Below are 24,427 nucleotides of genomic sequence, written 5' to 3'. Positions count from 1 at the left end.
ACTGATTGAACTTTGGGGATCTGAACTAATTCATTATAAAGACAAAATATATTTGTATTTGATAATTAATACATTATTTTTATTTTTTATTATTTTTGCATTAATAAACAAGTATCAATTCCCTCAATTACTACCATAAAAAGTATTCCCAAATACATCTCAAAGATGTCAAATAGTACTACCTACACAGAGGATGTTTTTTTCTTTCTATTTTTTTTTTTTTCACTCTGCAGTTACTACAGTTTCTATATGTGAGGGGTTTTTGCCACATTGTAACTAATCAGACAGATACAGGGTTTGTTTTTTTTTGACTTCACGAGTTTATCACAGTACAAATATATATTTTAGCATATTGATTTTTACAATTTTAAAAGCAACCTTTTTCATACATGCCTTAAAATGTATGGATTCTTATATAACTTAGGAAGTGTCAAAAGCATTCAGAAGGTTAGGTCTGGTTCTTTATGATGCTACACAGTGTTTACTAGGGGGACTTTATGGTGTTGAGGGGTTTGATTCCTATTGGGGGGACATTGTCTGCCTAATTCTAGCATGGTGACTAAGATGGAGTGGCAAAACATTCAAAAGAATCCAAGCAAGAAGAATGCTTCAGAAGTGATGAATAGAATTATTGCATGTCATAAGCCTTTCTGGACAGTTAGGGTGTGGTTGCCATGGAATGTGTTGGCTCATATGGAATCTCATCATTTCTGCAGTGGGACAAGGGCTGTGCAAGTGGCCCTGGGCTCAGGAGTCAGGAGGAGATGCAGTGAAACCATATGGTTGGTCCTGAACCAGTGACTAGGCAGTGCTGCCCTGAAGACTGGTCATGGGCTTGGATCTACCATGTGCAGGGAATGTGCTTGGTGGGCAATTAGATATTTTAAAATATTTTCTTATAGATATAAGTTTTATAAAAGAAAAAATACGTAAATTGGACTATGGCCACTGCTACATCTAGAACAGTTAGTGGGAGTAGGATTGATACAGTTGGCCTGTTCCTTTTCTGGAGAGCTATCTACATATTGCCTGTACAGCTGATCCTCTGTTCCAGGGTCCCCACACATAGAGATACAGATTATGATCATCTGGACTATATCAACTGCTCTCATCAGCATTTGTGCTGAGATACTAGTCTGCAAAATATGGCTGCTGAAAATCAGACCCATTCCCTGTTTTCTCACTTTTGTTAAACAGGCAGAAATTTCCACAGAGGATCAGAGTGAACACATAATGGAAGAGTCACATCTTCAGCTGTCTCTACTGAGTATACCACGCCTTTCTTCTCAGGTACACTAGTTATGCAACATGAACACAGAAGGGAAAGGAGAAATACGGTCTAATAATACTAGTGGTTTGGTTTTAGGGTCTTTTATTTTCCCTTTTGTGTCAGTATTCCGAAGGTTTGCACTATTTCTTTTTCTAATTTGAGTGAATGAAAACTCATTCCTGTATATTTTGAGCTTCTTAGGTCAACTGAAAACCTAAGCACAGCAGGCTCACTGAGGAGTGACATTTTAGATTTAATACCCAATTTTCTGCATTCCAGTGATTTAATCCTTTTTATATGGCTTTTAAAGAACGTTATTCTGGACTCTACCAACATTAATAGTGGCTTTAGTAGTTGAATAAAAGTATTCTTATGGACTGCATAAATTTATCTTTGGATGTTAATTTCAAGTTTTCTTTTTGTACATGTGGAGACCATGGTATTAATATAATAATTAATATGATATAAAGTGAAGAATACAGAATTGTTTAGCAAGCAGTCTGAAAACTTTTGCATATTATAACCTTATAAAAATATATTGCAGAAAAAGGGAATAAGTACAAGAATAATGTACATCATTTGTGAGTGTATAAAACTTCTATTGTCAAATGACAGTTGCTGATTTATGGTGTGTCATCTGCTATACAGTTCATAATCTAAATTATCTTTTTAAATGCGTGTCATGGTGAATTTGCATGTAAGTGAAGTTCAAAGGATTTTTAGCTATTCTAAATGTTGTAATAATGTGTTTATTTATCCCTACTTATTCAGCAACATGTTCATTAAGTTTAGATCTATAGGTCTCCAAACTACAAAATTCCACAGGTCTCCAGGTAGGCATATGCCTTTGAAATTGCTTACAAATATTTTTACCCTGTAAATTGAATGTATTGAAAAAAACCTGATTTGAAGGCAGTCAGTCCTGACCCTTTTTTTTTTTTTTATTTGCAAAGAAATAGAAGTAATGCCTCTGAAACGGATGGATAGCTAATTCTTGAGTCTCTTGAGTTATACAGTAAGGAAAACATGGAAAATGACAGAAAATACCGCAGGCAGATTGTTCATAGAAGTAAAAACTAGTGACCCATCAAAAATCTCTGAACCATATCTTTCTATTTTATTGCAGATGTGACAGTTGCAATTCATTTTTGTTCATGTTGAATCTCTGAAATCTGGTTCTCTAGAGCTGAAACAAAAAATATAGGGTAAATGTAATGGTTATTTATGAAGTTTCGTCTGCTGTCCACTTCATAATGCATATGTTACATCTAAATATTCTCTTTCAAAAAACATGTCATGGTGACATGTCAAGGCTTTTGGGGCCAGTGATATTTAACATCTCGATCAATGTTCTGCATGAGGGAATCCAGGGCAGCCTCAACGAGTTCGCAGACAGCCCTGAATTGGGTGGGAGTGTTGGTCTGCTGGAGGGTAGGAAGGCTCTGCAGAGGGATCTCTACAGGCTGGATTGATGGGCTGAGGCCAATTGCATGGGGTTCAACAGGGCCACGTGCCAGGTCCTGCACTGGGCTCACCGCAATCCCAGGCAGCACTACTGGGAAAAGTGGCTGGAAAGCTGCCTGGTGGGAAAGGACCTGGGAGTGCTGGTTAAAAGCAGCTGGACATGATCCAGTGTGTGCCCAGGTGCCCAAGAATGTCAGCAGCATCCTGGCCTGTATCAGCAATGGTGTGACCAGCAGAATCAGGGCAGTGACTGTCCCTCTGCACTTGGCACTGGTGAGGCCACACCTCGAATCCTCTGCCCAGTTCTGAGCAATGGAGTTGGTGAAAGGTCTAGAGAAAAGGAGGAACAGCTGAGGGAGCTGGGGTTATTTAGCCTGGATAAGAGGATGCTCAGGGGAGACTTCATCCCTGTTCACTACTGCCTGAAAGCAGGTTGTAGCAAGGTGCAGGCTGGTCTCTTCTCCCAGGCAGCTAGCAATAGGACAAGAAGAAACAGCCTTAAACTGTGCTGAGGAAGTTCAGACTGGACATAATGAAAAATTTATTTGCTGAAGGAGTAGTTAAGCATTGGAACAGGGGTGCCCAGGGAAGTGGTGGAGTTACCATCCCTGGAAAAATTTAGGGAATGACTGGATATAGAATTTAGCACTGTGTTTTAGTTTCACATGGTGGTTTTTGGTCAAAAGTTGTGCTTGGTGACCTTGGAGATGTCTTCCAGCCTTAATTATTACATGACTCTAAATGCATTTTATTGTGAATTAAGAGAAGGATACATTTTTTTTCTAGGAAATGAATCATCTAAATTTTTTAGAAAATATTTGAAGATTATTTTCCATTAAATATTTTATATCTATTTATGTCTATTTTATATATTTTTATGCTTAATAAAAGACTGCCTGTGGTAATTACCAAGAATAATATTTCTTAAAAGCCTGGTTAAGAATCTTTCTTTTTGATATATTTTTGTTACTGTTTGAATATATGAGAAATCAGAGCTCAAAAAAGGGTTACAAAATCAAAATTTCACAAGACACATTGCTTTTATGGTGCCAAATTCTCCAGCTGATTGTAGCATTTTTAGGTCCAGATCAAACTCAGAAGGAATAACAGAGCAATATTTGCCCCTACAATTCTTTTGTTATCTCTCTTATGTTAGTACACCAAGTCGCAAACACATTTCTGAAATTTGACAATTATGTTAAAGTTTGGGTGACACAGAGAGAATATATACTATAAATTGTACCAGAATAGATACTTCAGAACGTGATGAGCACAGAAACAGAAAACATGGACCATAACTGGAACAAAATTTTTCAGAGGTGGGTCCAGTCACAGAGGGTAAATATTTTCATGGGAGTGCAGAACAGCCCAGGTGGAAATTACCAAGTTATTGTCAAACTGTCATCAAGCTTCAGCAGAATATTTTGACCTTTCAGATCAGAATAAAATCTTCCACAACACACAGCTAAGAGACATCATCCCTGTGGGTGAAGTAATTCCCACATCATGAGAGTGAGCTGTTAACAATAACAAAACAAAGGGAAAACCATTCTTGGAGTCTGCAGATACAGGAAATCAGAGGAGTCAGAACACCGGTAATAGTGGCCAATTCGTATTACCAGAACTGAGGACTCAGTTGTTTTCATGGCCCCAGATACTCAGGTTACCAAAAAACAAGAGGTGCAACCAGACACAAACGTTTTTCTCTGCATTTCATGGAGCACAAAGTTCAGTTCTCACTCCAATTTCATTGAATGCTAAAGGCAAGGCAGGGAAGGAAAACATACTGATGAATAAAAATTGAAAAAACAAAATTAGTCACATGCTGAAATAAGCACCCCTTGGTTAAAATGTATACCCAGTCTTACATTAGATATATTTTAAATAATTTCTGACACAATTGTTCTTTGATCTTTTGTCTATCCAAACACATTCATTTCAATAGAATCATAGAATTAATTTATTGGAGTTTGCTTTAGTATTCTAAAAACGTATTTCTACTCTGCAACATCACTGTAAATCTGGATTGATTGCCTGTGAAATCATTGTATACCTCTGGAGTGAACTTCTCTATGAGATTGACATGACACTGAAGGAACTATATACATAATTTTGTCTATTATGTCCTTCTTTCCACATAGACATGAATCCATTTAATTTGGAAATTTTTATACTCTATTAAAAAGAATCAGTGCTTCTGAGCTGTGAGTAGGATTAAAAAGGTAACAGCATTGAGCAGATCTCTTTTCTTTACCAGTTTTAATTTGCAAAAATGCCAATTTTGATGTCATTATCAAAGGAAGCAATTTTGCTCATTTGTTTACTAAATCATATTTACACTGAGAAATGTATTACTCCATTAGTGAATTGCTTTGCAAATACTCATGTGCATTTATATAAAGAAAGCGACAGCTGTTCTTGATAATTTACCAATTTGCAGAACATTCCTTGACTCTCCAAAATGTATGTCACAGATGAATAAAATATTGCAAAACATTTTTTTTAGACATGACCTCCAGAGATGGTTTTCTTTGTATGACTTGTTAACTGTTAGAGATCATAAGAGAGATGATATCAACCCAACATTTTTTGTTTTCTTTCTTTTCCTTGTGAGGCATCATTAAAAATGTAGTAGGCTCTAGGGACCCAGGACCTAAGATAAACATTTTTTTAAGGTACCACAATCAAATCAAAAAAATTCCCAGACAATGACCATGTCATACACAATAGCAAAGATATCTATTTTAAAAGAGGTTTGAAAATGCTGAGCACTAGACTAAGCTGAGACAATAGACAGGTAAGAATTGTACTTGACCTATTACTTTGGTACAATACAAACTCAGTACTAACCATGTATCAATATTTATGTTTTGGCTGATTGGAAATTTTGGATCACAGTCTTGTATGAATATTAAAGGTTAATCTCACGCTAATTTTAGTGAGACCAGTTCTCTCAAATTGCCACATCTGACAAATTCATTATATGAACACAAAACATTCACAGGCTAAAGAATGAAATTAAATGGATGCAAAATTTGAATTAATTTTAGACTGAATATCTTGCAGAGAGTAATTATTCTCTCAGAAGAGCAAACATGGCAGTGAGGTACTTAAGAATAGAATTTGGTCTTCCTTTTTTAAGGTGGTTTGCTTCTTTAAAATGATGGTGGATGGCAGTTGTAGGCCAGAGAGTTTGCCTAATGTATTTGTTAAAACAATGCTAAAAAGAAACATTTCACTGGGGAAAAAGTACTACTAAAATCAGGATACAGAAGTCAAGTATTTTTCTATTTGACCAAAATGACAATATGTGTTGTTATTAACAATAAAAAATAATCATCAGCATCTACATTTTCATATTGAAAGATTTTATTTGGGGATCTTTTGTGCTATGGAATGGCAATTAATTCTATTTCATTGTTGAGATAGATAGGAAGACAGTTTCTCCATATCATTCCTGCCACATTGGATGTGAAGGACATGGGGAAGGAAGAAAAGCAGCACCAATGAGGAAGATGTAACTGTGATCTGGCTACCCTACACCATCATAATAGTTTGGAACATACCAGTTATACACTAATGTTATTTAAAACACTAACCTTGGTATTTATATCATCAAGACTTTGTAGACCCTCAGCTAAATGTGAAATATAGAATGTGTAGAGGTAAATCTGAATTTCATCTCCATTCTTCTTGCAGTTAGTAGAAAAAAAATGTAATAAAGCAAAATAATGGTTTCTGCATTTCATTAACAAAGCTTGAGTCCTGCAGGTTGTTTCACCCCTTCTTCATCTTTATTAATGTGTTCTATTTTAGTACTGATGCTGTTTTATTTTCCGTATGTGCCAAGCCACTATACTGTAGAGCATTGTCTCACGCTTCATTAATAGGTCTGAAGTCTTATAAAATGAAATAATGAAAGAAATTTAGAGAATGAAACCGTTTTAATATATGTGCATCCATTTTTGCTAGAGTGTTATCATTCTAGAGAATTTTTCTGCTTCAAGAGAAATTAATAATAGTGCATTGCTATGGAAACCTTTTAGTCTTCATATTTTCTTTGCTATTTCATCACCATTTACATTATGTTTTCTATGGCTTGTAAGTTCACATGCATGCCTTGCTTTTACCTTAACTTCTGATTTTAACTCTGTTACTACTGTAATAAATTTCTCCTAAAATAATAAATATCTTGTAACCATAATGTTTGTTATTTTTACACCTAAATATATTCAAAGGAGAGAAAATTATTTTATATTTTTTCTCATCATAAGTTATTTTCAAATGCGTGTGATGTATTTTCAATGCAAAATGAATGATTAAATGTAATTATCAGACCACTAGGGAGAAAAAAAGTAATATGTTCCATTTTACTTACATTTTTTTTAAGGAATGAAAACTTACCAGCAACCATCTTTCAAGCTTTGTTCTTCCCCCAGGCTTGAAATGAATATAAATAGCTGTCATAAACTATGCCAACAAACCACTGAAGGAATGCAAACTGCAAAAGTGAGGCTGTTTTACTGTACTGCTGTGCCCACTGCATCAAACACAGCACAAGCTCTGCCTTCCCATGGTGTGTGTGTGCATGCACTCACACGTCTGTAACGTGCGCAGCTGCACTGTAAAGCATCTTTGCTTGCTGTAGATGATGAGGCATTACAAGTTTCTATTAATCTTGAAACAAATATATATTTAAAAGTGTATATTTAAGGTTCAGAGGAGACAAGAGAATAGGAGAAATCATGCAGGGAGTCAATAAGCCTAGTCATAATGGCAGTGGACTTAGGAAGGTCTCAGACTGAAGACAAATTCATGAGGGATTTTTTCTTGTGTTACCACAAACTATTTCTAAAAACCATATATATTTAAACTGATATATATATAAATTATTGTTGCATACATAGATGTGCTTAAATTATTCTTCTAATACATAGTTAAATTTATATACAAATGCAAAATGGAAACTGAGCCATCAGATACGTATCTGTTGCAATATAAAAGCTATTCTCTCAAAGGTAAAAATTAGAAATAAATTCTGCACTATATTTACTATGAAATATATGATAAACATTTGAGAAAATTCTGTGTCATTCAAGATTCTATTAGCTCTGCAGTGATGTGCAGCAATAACTGAAGTAATCTATACATCAGAAACAGTATAACTAGGCTAATGCTGGCCTCTGCCTGCAGTGCTGACAAGTATAAAATGGGAAAATCTGAAATATTACCATTGAAAGAAGATTCTTGGTACCTTTCTGGAACAAGTTCTCTTCCTGATGATGAAATGCTCACTAGCTCTACTTCAGAAAAAATACAAAAATCATCCAAAACTTCAGTTTAAAGTACTCTTGCTTAAATTGGTTTTATGGGTTAAAGACAAAAGAAAGGTCAGATGAACCAGTATTGACAGAGCTTTTCAGGTGGCAGTGCAAAGGAGAAGCAGGGACAAATGGATCTTTGGTACCAGTATCTTCAGAAGCTAGCTGTCTGCTAAATGAATACTTTTCCATAGCTGTTAGACTTTTCAACTGGAACAACTTTGATTTTAGTACCTAAATAGCTCAATATCAAGTACACACCTGAGTTGGTTTTAGAAAGCTATTTCATGTAATGAACACTTTTGGAGCTGTCCTGATCTGCCATTTAATGGCAGGATCCATGGCTATACTAGCCAAAGAGCTAGTATAGTACAGTCAGAAACCATCTGACTGTTCTTTTACTCTTGCTACACACCTCTTTTGCGTTTACTTTTAACTTACATGTGTCCTGAGAGACACTTGTTGTGGATGTCCCGTTATTCTTCCACGTGTACCTGGATTTCCTCTTTTTACCTTAACCAAGTAGCACTACTAATCAATGTCAAACAATGCTCCTAAGTTAAGATCATTATCAGATCACAGTATCACAAAATTCTTTTTCCAGGTATTCAAGAAATCATTTTGAATACTCTTAAGCTTTGGCTTAACCCATGACTCTGAGATATCATTCTGCAGAGGAGTTTCAGCACAAAAGTGTTTCTGCAAATGTTGACATGCAGAAGATTAAACACCAAGATTTATGTAATTGTAGGTCTGAGTAGCAGCTCAAAAGCAGCTTTGGAGACTTTGGGACTTAAGGAAAGTAAAGAGAGAGGTGTGTACATCTCTTTGGAGCCCCTTATCAGAGAGTTTAAAATGCCAAGCTGTGAAAGTAGTTTTAAAAATGGCATTTACAAACCTAAAACTTGTAATTATACAATTAGCTCATCTATGAACCACTCCATGTGAAAGAATTGTCCAGATAAACATATATGTAAGGGTAAATAAGTTGTCTTGATTAGCAGAACAGAATTCTGCCAATATATAGGAGGAAACTGTTCAAGAAATAGAATCTCAATAAAATGTTTTCTTCTTAAATACCACATTTTTAAAATTTCTGTAAAAAAACAATTTTAAAGTCACAATTTTCATTTAATAATAAATTCCTAGGTAAAAATTCATATTTGAAATTGAATCTGAAATGTTATTTTTTAAATGTTGACATATTTTAACATTTGATCTCTTAATTTCATTGTTTTCTAAAAAATCAAAGTAAAAAAGTTTCAAAATAAAATATTTATTTCTACAAAAAGATTACACAATAAGTGTTAAATTCTTTTTCTCCAGAATAGATTTTTAGAGCACTTGGGTAACTACTATAAAGTAGTAAACAAGGGACATTGCTTTCATGCATTTTCTACCCATGGCAGTTCTTCATAAAGTTATAACATTGCAGCTTTGATAATGATAGTTTTTTGCTTGGAATGTTAAGATGAGAATAATTTTTGTGAACATAACTCTAGCAGTCTCATTATAGGGTTCTGAAATCATTACCTTTATTGCTGCCTAAAGATATAATGCATCACTTACAATAGAAGCCAGCAGTGGCATTTATCTTCCATCACTTCCAGGACTGACTTCATTTTTTGTACTAATTTATGTACTACATGTCTTGGATCTAAAAGGATTAATGCATACTGGCAAAAAGTGCAGCACATGCTATAAAATGGCATACTTTCAGGGTAGATATTAAATGTTTAGGTATAAGACTTGCAATACACTGAATTGGTATTTTCATCACAGAGCAGTAGGTGGTATCTGGGACATCACATTTTTATATTGCTTTATTTATATGGTTGCAAACATGGCAATGAGTAGAAAAAAATAATTTTTAAGTGATTTTTTAAGGGATTTTTTAAGTGATGTGAGATCACCCTCCACAGGAAGTACCATAGAATGCAGAATTCCTTTATATCCTGCAGGTTCAATGTAATTCCCCTGTGTGCTGGTATAATTTTCCAAATATTCCACAGCATTCTCCTGTGTATGCATCTTGTTCAGTCTCTTCATGTTTACCCATCTTTTAAAAGCCAACACCCCCTTCAAACACAGAGAACTAAGACAGAGGACATTTTCCATATTTCACAATTTTTGGTCACAGCTTTAACAAATTCAGCCTGCAATGATGTAAGTCTTACAGAGAATAATCTTGTTTGGAAAATTGCTGCTCTATTCCCTCTCCTTTTCCTTTCCTTTTTCTTATTTTTCTTTTTTTTTTTTCTTTTTTTTTTCTTTCCTTCTTTTCTCGTATTTATTTTATCTCATAATTTCCTTTAATCGCATAATTTCCTTTTATCTCATAATTCCCTTCCCTTCCCTTCCCCTTCCCCTTCCCCTTCCCCTTCCCCTTCCCCTTCCCCTTCCCCTTCCCCTTCCCCTTCCCCTTCCCCTTCCCCTTCCCATTCCCCTTTTCCACCTGTTTTGTTTTTAAGTCACTTACTTAATTTAAAAATTCAATAATACATATTTTCTTGATTCAAAGCAGGACTGATCCCCAATGGTTTGTCTTTTCTTTCAAGTAAACTTAGGTAGAAATAATTAACAAACATGCATTAAAATTCCTAAATAGATGTTCCAGGGATGAGGAATCTATGTTTTCAGAAAGAAATATCTCTACTCTGGGTGGTGCTGAAGCCGTTATCCTCTCTCAATCCTTGGTATTTGTGTTCCCAATGGAAGCAGACTGATGATGCCATAAAAGCCTTTGAGTTTGGTAAAAAATGAAAGGTAGATAAAAGTAGAAAATAAAGGCATGAAGAGCAAAGAAAATTTATATGTTTGTAGATATGATTTCTATATCTTTGTAGATAAATCATTCTAATCAGCAGGGGGATAAGCAAAAACCCTCTGTAGGTGCTATTTTCTACAGCAGAGATGTCACTCCACAGAAAACCAATTTAAAAGGCATAGTATTGCAACTTTGCTTTAGTGATTTGGCAACATTTCTTTTTCTCTATTCTCTTGCCCGGCTGAGCCCATCACTGTGCGTTACTCTACCATTATCTATCCTAAGCTTTCTCTTTTCTTCACATCCATTGCTCCTCTCTCTAAGTCTCTTTTTAATGTTATTTCCCTCTTTTAGTGTTTTTATTCTTTCTGTTCCACTTGACATTACTGTCCTCTTAAAGATCACGTCCCATACACCTGGAACTAATAAAAAACTTTGGGCCTTTTTACGGTTCATTACCAAAACCCTCTCACTGGACAATGACTTCTAGCAATAGCAGTGTAAGTGGTTTTCCCATGAATGAAAAAATGCAGCATCTTTCTCAGGGGAGAAACACTGGTATTTCAAATTATTCTGTTCCAGGCAGACTCTGATATTTAGAAGTAGCTGTTTGTAAGCCCAGTTCCTATCTTCATCAGGACCCATGATCAGCTTTAAGCCTGGTGACTGTGACTGCTTGGCAAAGGCAAGGTGTAACACCTACCACCATGGCTTCTGTGTCTACTCCCTGTTCCAGACCCTGCAGGGACAGGGAGATGGACACGGATTCATGCAGAAATCTACAGCCCAAATGTCAGAGCAGTGATTCTCAAACCTGATTTGTTCAGATGCAGGTACCCTGCAGACACTGATGCCCCTTGCAGGAGCTGGGAGCAGCTGCTTTGCAGTGGCTCCCAAGCCAGTACTGAGGTAGGAGAGCACCAGCCCCACTTCCCCTCCCACCTGGAATGAGATGGATATTTGGCAGGTGTGAAGGGGGCAGCCATTGCTGATTTTTGATGTGCCTTTTGGCACTTGCATTGTACACACCTCTTTCAATGCACATTAATTTAATTTATTACAGTTGATATTTTGTTCCTTTGAACCATTGATCATCTCAGTCCTCTATGCCCATAAACTGATCTTATTGTTTGTCTGAATTTCATAGAGTATTTTAGTGGGGGAAAAGTATGTATGTCATGTATAACAAAATAAACACTTAATCAGCAAACACTATTCATAAAGTACATTAAACAAAACATATTCTAGAACAATTTATACATTTTATATTTTGAACGTTACTAACATTTTCAAAGACTTTGAGGTGAAGTCCTACATTAATGTAAGAAAACATTCAAAAGTAAATCTATTAAGACAACTCTAAAAACCAAAAAAATATTTTAACACTAAAGATCAGTTTGTATAGCTATCATAATTGTATATATTATATTTTGGGGGTTTATCATTAATATATTGCCTCTGGTAAAGTAAAAAAAATAATACAAAAACTTAAGAACACTGAAATTCAAAATTATGTGTGGGATGAATTGTAAAGAAAAACGTGAAGGCTAGAGATAGGTGACAACTGGTAGGTGAAATTTATTCAACCTGTCAATTCTTGTAAAGACTGCATTACTGAATTTTACCGGCATATCTAACAGTGAGAGAATAGGTGAAGGCAATGAATAAATTGGAAGTTAGTTGACTAGATGATGCACTGAAATACCTATCTATGGTTCTCAAAAAAATTACTGTAAACCCTGTCTTGACACTGCAAATACAAACATAAACATTCTTTTCCAGTACAATAAGACAATCTCAAAATATTCTGCAGCCATAAGAACACAAATTACTGTAATGTAGGAAATAGATGCTTTGTTAGATAATCTAATAAATTTAGTTATATTTTAGAATTTGCTTTTTCTATATTTATTTCAAATGGTGTTTTTTTCCTCATATTTCTAAAATTATCCTTCCCAACTCAAATATGGACGATATTCAAGAAACTGTTGCCTTCCTAATTTGCCTTGTACCTAAACCTGCATTCACTTTGATAATTTACTGTCAAAACTCCTCCTATTTCAGTAGAGGGGTTGTTAGAGACATGAAAAGAAACAAACTTTCTGTAATAAAAAAACTGCATATTTATCCTGCTCTTTGTGAAAGCAGATTAAATTCTGTCCAAGGAAGAGGTGAAAATTATTTTGCAAACTATGAGATGATACTTGCAGTATCTTGGTTTCCAGACTAAAATTCTACTCAGCAATCAGTAGGTGAAATTCATTCTGTTTGTATTTTTGTGGTTTGGTGATATAATTACAGCTGAAGTCCAGAGGAGTAATTGTTTTCAGCCCAAGAATTAATTTTACCCTATCCAAATCTTTTTTTGAAATAAAACTATTCATACAGAGCTTTACAAAAAGATTGGAAACAATTCCTAGCATATGTGTTTTCCTTTCTGAGAAGAGATAGGATGAATACACCAAAAGAACAACAGAAAACTTGATTCCAAATGTCTCCTGAAACTGGTTGTAAAGCTCCTTTTCAGTGCTTACCTCTGATTGAAGATAAGATGCTTTCTAAAATAAGATTTTCATCAAGATTCCATGTGATTCCTTTTCATCTCATCCCTACTGCTGCCTGTTTAATACATAAATGAATTTTCAATCAAATCTGAAATCATATAAGTCCAGAAACAGGGAAGATAATCAAAATTGTTCTTCTTTGCTTTTATTATTTGTATATCTATAACATCTTAACAGTATTAGTGTCACTGCCTAATGACTGTATTAACTATAAAGAAAAAAGATAAAGTTATGCTGCATTAATAAAATAAAAAAAAATATTCATCTGCAAGATAACATCAAGGGCAAATGTGCCACAAGTCATAAACATTATTCAGCTTTGACGTGAAACCAAAAAGTTTATTATATATGCTCCTTTATGGAATTTCACTCCTATAAAGTGTAGCAATGATTTGCAGTAAAGTAGCAGTGATCTGTAATGAAAAGTGCACTGATGATGATTTAAACTCCAGCTGCAACTTCAGCTAACAGCAAGAAAACATTTTAATGGAATTTTCTATTTCTCTGAGGACAAACTTTTTTGTCTTAATAAAAGATTTCTATTTTATTTCCATTTCACTCTTTGAGAAAAGTATTCTGCTGGAATATGTTTCCATTATACTTCTTCCTACAAATTCCCAACATAACAATTCTAACTACCTGCCTTTATGTCAGATACATGAGATGCAGTTTCTACACAACCATGAAAGGATGACAGGAAGGGTTTCATGCTCAATTCCAGACAGCAGTGAGACAGACTGTCTAGGATATGATGTCAGAAAGAGTGTTCACTCCAAATAAGGAAAGTGCTTCATATTGCTGCGTTCCAAGTTTTTCAAGCAGCATAAATCCCAATCTATGTGGAGTTCACATTCATGAAGCAGCTTGAAAAGCTGAAAGTGTGTCCTGGTTCAGAGCATGACCTTGGTTTATTTCTAAATTCAGAGAGAGCCATCTTAGTAAAATCAAGACCCATGATTGACAAAATCTCCTGTATGTTGCAGTTAGCAAAACTGAACAGAGCTTTGGACAGTAAATGTGCAAATAAAAGGAAAAAAAATACAATTATATTATCACCTTAACTGTGCACCAGATTCAACCATTTGAGATGCAAATTTCCAACTTCTGTGCTCTGAGAACAACTTGAACTCCATAAGGAATTGCTATCTCCAGTTCTAACTGAATGTATTTACCAGCTTACTGTTCAATTACAACCATCATCTTGAAAATTGAGTGATCCCTGAAGAAACTTAAAAAGATAGATGCTGGAGTACATTGGGTCATAAAGGGACTTTCTTGGTCATGGAGATCACTCCCTTGCCAGTGCTAGACAAGATAACCACATTACATAATCTATTGATCAAGTTCCATTTTGAAGGAAGTTACTTTTATGGGATTTGTTGTTTCCTCTTGCCTCTCACCATTCTTTTGTGAGTCGTCCTTCTTCACTATACCACAAAACCCAAATTTTCCAAAAGGAAATCAACTGTGTTTTCCTCTTGAAAATTTCAAACACAGCATATGCAATGATTTATCACTTGTATAATTTTAGTTTCCTTAAGCAATTGTTTTAATTTAAAAAAAAATTTAAAAAGAAAGAGAAAAATTAAAATGAGCAAAAACATTTCTGTTTAATTCTGTTTTCTGTGTCCTATTGTTATAGTTTTCTAGCACGAATTGCATATCTGTTTCAGCTCCATCTCAGAGCCCTCTTTTTCTTTAATTATTCCTGCAATACTATTTTTTAAAATGCTTATCTTTCAGCCATTATTAATTAGCAGGATAAATTACACTAAATTTAGTTAAAATCAAAACATGAAAGATTAAAATAATATTTTGTGGAGAGCATCAGATAGCATCTGGTTGACCTCATCGCATCCAACACAAAAAGTGATGACTTCATCCACACTTTTGCCCACAATGCAAAATTATTGCTAAAAGCTAGTTGGCTTGTAAGCCTAGGTTAGGTGCTGAAGCTCAGATTTTCCCAAACTTTTACAGGCATGTCCAACAGTAACTCCTATTGTGAGCATATCTTGTTGTCTCTCTTTTCAGGCAGGTATTTTCCATGCATAGAAAAATACTGTACAACAACTTGTTTCAATTGCAGATTTCCATTTTTGGTTGAAATGCTGAGATTTTAAAATGTATTTTTTTCTTACACTAAGACACAAAGTCAAATGTATATCACTTATTCAGAGATCCCATTGTAAAGATGCATATACTAACTATACCTACAGTAAATCTGTATAAGCGTAACAGATATAACCAGTACCTGACATTTTTAGCTTTTATACTTTCTTTGAAATAAATCATCATTATAAACTATAAAACCAAGCTTCATATTTTAATATCTGAAAAAATAACATAAATTCCTATGAAATTCTAATTTCACTGAAATGTCATTTTTCACTGGAAATATTTTACTCAGTTTTAAGCTTGAATTGGGAAATTCTCAAGTGCCTGGGGGGAATAAAAATATTAATCCATCTACACATGCAATGATACTACCATTGTAGTTGACAGATCCACCTATATTTAATTCTGCAATATCAAACATGACTTTAGACCTCAGTAGTTACACCTTCAGTACACACTTGGCCTCACTCTAACCAGAATATTATTAGAGAAAACATTCAAATTTTCTCAAGCAACTCATGTGAAAAATTTCAAAATACAGGCACACCTATATCATGTACAAGCTATTTTTGAAATTTATCCCAAGAATTTTTAATATGCAGGGCATATTGCAATAAAAACATGAAACCTTTTGGTAATATTTTGAAAACAAAAATATTTATATAATCTGATTAATTAACAGTCCATGGGCATTGTTTTTTCAAGACTAGAAATCTTTAAACTTCTAAATAATTTTCATGCCTGGCTGAATTACATGTCTGTCTCTATATGAAATTAAATTTAGCATAATAATCCACCAAAACTCAGTGATTTTCATGCATTAACTCAGGTAACTTTAGCAAGTTCATTCCACTGTTCTTAGAGATGGTTAATTTCAAGTGTTTTTCAAGTTAAGTTTTTGTGGCACATATGGAGAATTGCTGATTTTATGAAAATTTGTTTTGCAAATGCCAAACTCATTATGTTTGCTTTTATGTTTTTCTTCCTCTGATATTGTCTTCTAAATGTCTAAATATAGCATGCAAAAACAGGATGTTATACTAGCCTTCTCAAAAGTTCTAACAGCAAAAAGAAAACCTTGCTTTACAGAATAAGTTATTCTACTTGCAAAACATCTTTTTAGTCAGTATCTAGCTATAGTCCTCTTTATTATTTTTTGTACAATTTATGGGATTCTCAGGAAAAAAAAAAAGTGGAAGCAATTTCTTATCTATTTCAATGGATGACGAACAGTACATATACATGCATACTCATACAAATAAGTTATTTTGAATTCTGCTGCACACACATTTCTGTTGATGCCTCATGGATGGTCTATTTCTAGACCTAGCACCTTTCCCACTGTGGTGGATATCACTTCCAAAAGAGAAAAAGACAAATAGGATAACCAGGGACCTCAATATCTTCTAATTATGCAAGACCTGTTGTCTGAACTTTGACTTTTTTCAAATAACCCATCAGTAGTGCAAAACAAAAATAAAAACATAAGTCTGTTTCAGCCATATGCTTTAGTGTAACAGCGTATGCAACAGTTCAAGAAATGGGGAGATATATATAAAAAGGTAAATAAAATAATGTTACAAACTACCACAGAAATAAATTGTCAGAAAAGCAGAAGGATTCTCAATCTTTTGCTGTCATAGTAAAGATATGAGGCCAAATGTAGGTTACTGAGTTCAGTACAGAGATTAATTTAATACAACATAATGATGTGGTCATGCTTGTTCTCAATATTAATGAGCCTAAGCTACTCAGCTACTCAGTTTATTTCCCTATTCAGATAAGAAGGGCATCTGAGTGATTAAGCTGCCCTATGTATTGATTTGGTTTTTCCAAGTACAGCAGGATAAAACATAGTAAGATCCTGAGTTATGTGCTACACCTTTTGCTCTGGGGGACTACAGCAAACTGTGAACTTCAAATTAGTGAAGAAAAAACATAAATTAATGGTATTTGAAAGAAGAACTTTAGAGAGATACATTCCTTTTTGTATGTACTTTAATAAGTCAGCAAAGCAAGTTTTAAATTGATTGGACTGTTAAGAGTCAGGCTGAACTCTGAGTGAGACCAAAAAATTACAATGAAGAAAAAATCTACTGCATTTGCTTGGATGCAGTATAGATGAAAAATGTTAATCATCTGTGGCATTTTTAATTTTGGTTGAAAAGTTGAACAAAAGTAATGAATAATAGCAGTCTGTGTTTAAAGTGTGTGTGAAAATAAAGAAATCACAATGAAATCAAGTAAGCTGCCTACTAAGAGTGTCGCTTTAATTTATACATTTTATAGGTTATTTTGTTTAAAAAATCTTTGTTAAATAGAGCCACATGATAGTAGCAAGGATGTGAAGGATGGCTCAAAGGATTTCCTCTTTGATCACACTGAAGGCTAAGACTAATTGTGAGAGGTTCCATGGGTCCCCAGGCCACAGGGTGCATCTCCACTTTGCCCAAGGCTGGACTCACTACACTGGGCAGGCTGCCCCATTTCGTGTATAACTCTGCCAAGGTCTCTTCCAAACTCCTTGTGGTGCTCCTCTGAGTTTAAAACCTTCTTTTTATTGTACATATGGTTCCTCTATTGTCATGAGTAATTAATAGAAATTTATCAATTGCAGGAATGGAGGACACAACTCATTTGCCATAAGTTCTCTATGGATGAGCATGAAGAATTATAAGGGGTAAAAAGACCCAGACATTTGGGATAGAGCCTACCAAGAAGGATCCCTGGAGAGAATATCCACCTAAAGAAACACTTGTTTAAATGGGAGCTAGTTGATTTGCTCTGAAAGGAAGCTTGGAACTGATGTGATACGCTTGTGTAAAATAGGAGCAGGGAAGTAGCTGGATCAAGTCTGATGGCCAAATTACTTGATGATGAAGAAATAGCCAGAATCTCCCACTCAGCTGTGAAGTAGAGTTCCATTATTTTATGATGGGAAGAGAATTACCTTGAGATACAACTCTGTGCATCTACACTGGTGATTTTTTTGCTTTGGAATGGCTCTCTTTAGCCATACGTTTAGGTTGTAACTGTGCCTGGATTAACTGTTTGCTGAGCACTGTAGAATGTTTCTATGCACTTTCCAAGGTTTCCCTCATGGCTGAGAGTGATATTATGCCTTACTACATCATCCAGAAATTACCACTTGCAATACAGAAAAATAACCTTCCAACATTTTGCTTTCTACATGCCTGAAGGATTTTAGCACAACAGCAAAATAACCTGGGATAGCTGTACAGAAATCTAATTAGCATTGTCAATTAGGTACAGCTGCACAACATGACCCTATAATCATGGGATTATATAAAAACTTCCTACCTTCTTCTTTGTATAGAAATAGTAGTGTAGGTGCACCCTATGTGGATACAATGTAAGTTTTAACAGTATTTTAAAGGACATCGTAGCTTTTAGAGTATAATGAGGAACAATAGAGACATTTTCCTTTCACCCTTAATCTACTTAGGATTTAGGATCTACAATAAGACCACCAAAACCTTTTTTTCTTCTAGAAATGCCTGTATAAAAATATCAAACTGCGCATTACATAATTTGAAATTTCTTCATATGTAAGAAAATTTTAAACAAAATTTATGTATTTTGGGAACATTATTAACAAGCAAAAGTTTTAGCAAAATAGAGAACAAAGGTATTATTCACAGAAAGATACCCATTAATAAAGATTTAGTAAAACCCATGGTTTTACATTCTGGCCGAAAATTTACTGGTTGCTGTGCTAGTTTTCCCCATGCCCTGAATCTGAGGCAGTGTTGGGAAGACTAATTCTATCAAGGATTTGGCATAGTTAGTAATCTGGCTTTACAGAATACAGGCTGGACAGCGTCAGTCTAGGGCTGTCAGGGCTTCAAGCCATGTTGCCATACTCCCACCTGACAAATAATCCTATCCTCTTTATTCTCTTTTCTTTCTTTAGCAAACAGATGGTGTTGGTGCCTCACTGTGTCCAAAAATAGTTTCTAACTTTGCAACCAATTGTAGTTTCTTCACACTCAAATGCATTTCATCTCAGCCCTTTGCTCTCTATTTCAGCACTTATTCAGTGTTCAGCTAATGGTGAGATGGTGAGTTTACAGCTCATTCCTTTATGCATTTCTTTTTTTTTTTTTTTTTTGCTTGGGTGCATATAGCCTAAAAAAATCCTAAGTGAATACAGCCCTACAAATTGAGTGACAAAAACTGTCAGCTAGATATTAAGTTCCTGTATGCAATAAAAAAGAAATCTTATCATAAACTTGCTACAACAGCAGAGAGTCTGATCCTCAGCCATGAGCCCCTGTACTATATTGCCCTATATAAAGACATGAGATAGCAACAAAAGAGAAGCACTTTAGCCATCTTGATATTCAATGAATGGGCTAACTGCTTTTGTGGAATTGCACTGTTCTTCAATGTGTTACCTTTATCAAACCAAGACCCGCATAAAAATGAAATGTCAGACTCCAATACAGTTCTAGTCAGCCATACAGTTTATCTTCTTGTCCCCTGATAGAGTTCACAAATTTAATAACTGTCCTTTATCCTTGTCTCAGTTCTCTTTCAGCTTTCTATTTGACTTTCCTTCTGTCCTGACTTGCAGGAAATTCTTCATCCTCCTCTCCTATAGTAATCAGAATAGAAGGAACAGAAAACATACCATTGCCATGATGAAGAGTATGAGGGGTTATCAAATCACTGTGATGGTCAGAGAAAAACATGTTCATTGTTATTCTACCACATACAGTTTACCTATTTAGACAGTAGTTGACTAAAGTAACTGAATAATTTAAATTGAAAAGGTTATTAAGAATCTTAGTCATGGTGTTTCACATCTTGTATGGAAAAAAGTATCATTTGTTCTTAATAAAAAATAGTAGGATTACTTGGAAGAATCTGCTGATAACATTATCAAAATTATTTTTCAGCTGATTAGAAAGCATCATGATGAATTTTGCCCTTTTGTTTTGGTTTCTGTGACTATAATTAAGAATGACTCCTCAGGTCTCCGGATGGTCTGTAAATGACAATTATACTGGTTTCTGCTTCTTCCAGGACATTCACAAATGACAATAAACTGAACTTGCATTTTCCTCTGAATTGAAGGTACTAAAAGAAAAATTGCTAAACCAATCTGCTACAATGTCAACTATGTGGAGATAGCTTCTGTGGAGATGCATGGAAGCACTAAAGCCTTAAAATGCTCAGCGAGGTTCATGTGTGAAACAGCAGCCTGCTCCTTTACAGCTGTGAACTCTCAACTCAAATTTTCTTCCTCCTAGCTGGTACAGCGCAGCGTTTTGGAATCAGTGTGAGAATGATGCTGATAACACAACACACTGGTGTTTCAGCTGTTGCCACGTAGTGCTTACCCTGCCTAGGTCAAGGACCTCTCAGGTTCCCATACTCTGCCAGTGAGTAGCTTCACAAGAAGCTGGAGCACAGCGTGGCAGGACAGATGACCCAAACCTACCAAAACGGTGTTCCATATCACAGAACATCATATCCAATAAATCAGCTTGGGTAATTTGGCCAGGAGTCAATCACTGTCAATCAATCAATGTCTGCCTGGGAAAAATCACTGTCTCGGAACAAGTTGGGGATCAGTCAGGGGGTGGTGAGCAATTGTTTTGTGTATCACTGGCTTTTTACCCTTAAGTTTTATTTCTCTCCCTCTTTTTGTTATCTCCCTTTACATTACTATTATCCTTATTATTTATAATTATCAATTATTATGATACTATTTTACTTCATTTCAATTATAAAACTGATCTTATTTTAATCCATGGATTTTCCAATTCTCCTCTCCAATCCACCTGGTGCAAGTGAGGAATGAGAAAGTGTCTGCATGGGGTTAAATCACCACACTACTCATTTTCATAGGTCTTGAAAATAGAGAAATCTTGTATCTCCGTGCAGTTAGGAAGAGGAGCCATTGATAAAAGAACAGATGCATAGGACATGCTGAACTATCTGGCTAAATAAAAACCTCCCAATGTAAAGAAAAAAACCAAGTAGATGTGGGCAGGTTGCACTCTGAGGAGATAAGTGAAATCAATCAATCAACACAATACTGTCATAAACTGAAGGCAAACTGTTGAAAATTGAACTACCAGGTAGAGTGGGGTAAGGGATGTTGAGGCTGTTGGAAAATGTCACCATCCTTTTGTAGCTGAAGTGAAAAGCAACATCTGATCATCTAAATAGCAACTTCCCTTTCTGTCAAGTTAGGCATTGTTTTAAATTTCTGATCCAGAAATAGTTGCTGTAAAGTTTTGCCACCAGTTGCTAAGTTTTGATATTCTGGGATTAATTTTTTTTGACAGACACTTTTTAATTTACTTATTTTCAAGTTTTAATAATTTTGATTGCTGTAACAAAATAATTAAATATATCTTTGAGAAAATTATTTGTATTGTGGAACAGCCTACTCAATATTGCATATAAATATACATCATATATATAATTTTGTATATAAAAATTTACTAGAATTTCATAAAAAATTTTTTCCCCAGATCCAACTGACTTCTAATAATTCCTGAAGTCAATTTCCATCCAAGGAAACATCAATTCATAAGAGGCTGACTCTCATTAGGAATACTTTTGTAATATTTCCTGCTCCTAGCATGAGTTCAGAGAAAGCATGTTCATGCTGTTATTCTAGGAGGCTATTGAAATACAAAGACTGGATAAATTTGGTGTAACATCACTGCTCAAACAAATTGGATTTTGTATTTATTTTAGCCGTCATTAGAGAGCTAACATAAAAGAGGGACATCACATTATTCTAAAATTAGTCATAATAAAACAATTTTCTTTGCAGATACCACAAATTGCATGGAACAGTTGTTTTGAGGAAAGAAAAAGTCTACTATGGGAAAAAGGTAGATTTCTAGTTAAGGTGTTTCATATAATTTTCAGAAGATTTCTTTTTAAATCATACCTCTCTTAGAAGCTTCCTGTGTGACCTTAGGCAAGCTGTTTAATTTCTCTGAGCTTCTTTTCTCATGTAAAATGTTTTCTCTCTCACAGCATCCTTTTTCATCACCATGGAAGTGATGGAAATCATCCTAACTGTGCGAACTCGCAAGAATGTGCCAACATGTCTGGCAGAAATAATAGCATTTAACTGAAGGGGGAAACAGAAGACACACTGGCATTTCCACTGCTAGCAAATATGCTATCACTTTCCCTAATAATTACTTCAGGTTGCACATGGTTGACATTTACAACAAGAAACAAAACAGCAATCAAAAGCAAATACCATGAAAGGTACAAACCTAAAATAATAAGATAACTTGGATCACAGTATTTACTGAAAATATTGATTCATTTCTTGGAATATTCTTTGTATAAAAGATATATTTAATTATCTCATTGGTGTGGCAATCTGATTTTCTTATTAATAAAAGTAACTTATGAAAATTACTAGATCAATGTATTTTCTTCTTGTTTTTAATTTGCTGTAAAATATGTGAAATATCAATAAAGTTTTTTCCAGTAGATCCTAATGTCATCTTGTTTGGGACTCAAGGCACAATAGTGAAAGGATAAATGTCCTTACAAAGAACATAGGTGAGGTAGCTGCAGTCAATGTCATAAATATGTTTTCAAACATGAGTAGAAGTCAATTAAGTCAGAAAAACATTTACATCATAAAAGTTTGTACCCGGGTTTGCACATACATTTGGATTTTGCATCATTTACATCTTCTGCCACTGTCACGGAGAAAGAGCAAGAGCATTGTTACATGCTCAGGAGGAGCCTTCTTGCTTGTGCTTTGTGTGCCCATAACCTCAGTGGACCCTGGAACCCAAAAGATTCTCCTTGTGCTGCCACATGCTCAATGCAGATGGCATCTTCAGAGAGTGTGTTGGCAGACACACACAAACCCATATTTACCGAGTGCAAACAATGTTTTTTTAAGAGTCTGTAAGTCAGCCAAAGGCAAATGTCTTTCACACAGATAACAAAATAGTTCTCTGACCTCATGTTGATACTCTCCATTTCTCCAGCTCCCCAACTGAAAGTCCTCGATTAAAGTATGAAAAGGTTCCTTCACCCAAATGATGTTATTTTTTTCATAAAGATGATTTTTTTTTTCTATTTCCAAAGAATAGCTGCTCTGTTTTAGCTGGAATTTAAGTTATGTTCAATATTCAGCCAAAAATATCAGTTTCAATTCAAGAAACACACTGTAAATTTAACTTGCAAATATGAATTCAAATGTAAATATTTAAGAATTTGCAAACAGCTTCAGTAGGCATTGTCCCTAATACATTCTAGTTCTTTGCAACAAGCTTCAAAAGTGTCAAGTGAATGCTGTCCATGGTTTGTTCAGATTGAGGATCTGGCTCAACACACTTAAAAGTGATGCATGATAAAATTTCAAAGCAATATGTAATCCTTCAATAAAATAAATACCTGAAGTAACCTATTGATCCTATTTTGTTTTATGATCATTCTTTTCAAAACCAACATATCTGCATGCTGCTTATAAAGTATATTAAATATATATTTTATTCAAACAAACATTTTACAGGCAAATGGATAAACTTATACTCAATCTCAGTTATACCTGTGCCAGTAACTATTTCCAACAAACATCTTCATGAAGGCTTCTTATTTAGATAAGCCACCAGTGAAGAGTAAACAAACAATCTAACAAACATTAAACAGCATCATAACTCCAGACTGATTATTCTGTTACTCAGCTATTGCATCTGTGGGTTTTGATTATCTCAGTTTAGAAATATGTAATCTATAGCGAATACTTTTTCTTCTGAGGAAAAAAAAAGTTCAGTATACTCTTCAGTCCTTACTAAAATTGCAACAGCTTTGGCTAAGACAGGACTCAAACACAATATTGTGATTAAATGCACTTTTTCTTACCTTATTCTCTACTTCTCAAAATGTTGGAATGTTTGCT

General features: G+C 34.8%; 2 long non-coding RNA genes across 13 annotated transcripts in view; one reads left to right on the top strand and one right to left on the bottom strand.

Moving 5' to 3' along the window:
* The window catches only part of LOC113459185 (uncharacterized), a 110,484-nt gene extending 103,114 nt beyond the window's left edge, over positions 1 to 7,370 (bottom strand). The window contains exon 1 of one of the 2 annotated variants that reach the window (XR_003380155.2): positions 7,139 to 7,370. This is a non-coding gene — a long non-coding RNA (uncharacterized LOC113459185). The remainder of the gene's footprint in view (positions 1 to 7,138) is intronic. The other variant, XR_012580776.1, reaches the window with a different exon arrangement.
* Positions 1 to 23,837, top strand: part of LOC102066523 (uncharacterized) — a 66,270-nt gene extending 42,433 nt beyond the window's left edge. The window contains exons 8-10 of one of the 11 annotated variants that reach the window (XR_003380178.2): positions 1,198 to 1,290; positions 22,322 to 22,382; positions 22,531 to 23,837. This is a non-coding gene — a long non-coding RNA (uncharacterized LOC102066523). Of the gene's footprint in view, positions 1 to 1,197; positions 1,291 to 6,163; positions 7,039 to 22,321; positions 22,383 to 22,530 lie in introns of those variants that run through there. The other 10 variants (XR_012580766.1, XR_012580767.1, XR_012580769.1 and 7 more) reach the window with 10 other exon arrangements.
* The last annotated feature ends 590 nt before the right edge of the window (positions 23,838 to 24,427 follow it).

The sequence above is a fragment of the Zonotrichia albicollis genome, chromosome 6, assembly GCF_047830755.1.
Source record: "Zonotrichia albicollis isolate bZonAlb1 chromosome 6, bZonAlb1.hap1, whole genome shotgun sequence".
Lineage (NCBI taxonomy): Eukaryota > Metazoa > Chordata > Aves > Passeriformes > Passerellidae > Zonotrichia > Zonotrichia albicollis.
This window is presented reverse-complemented; position numbering and strand designations above follow the sequence as displayed.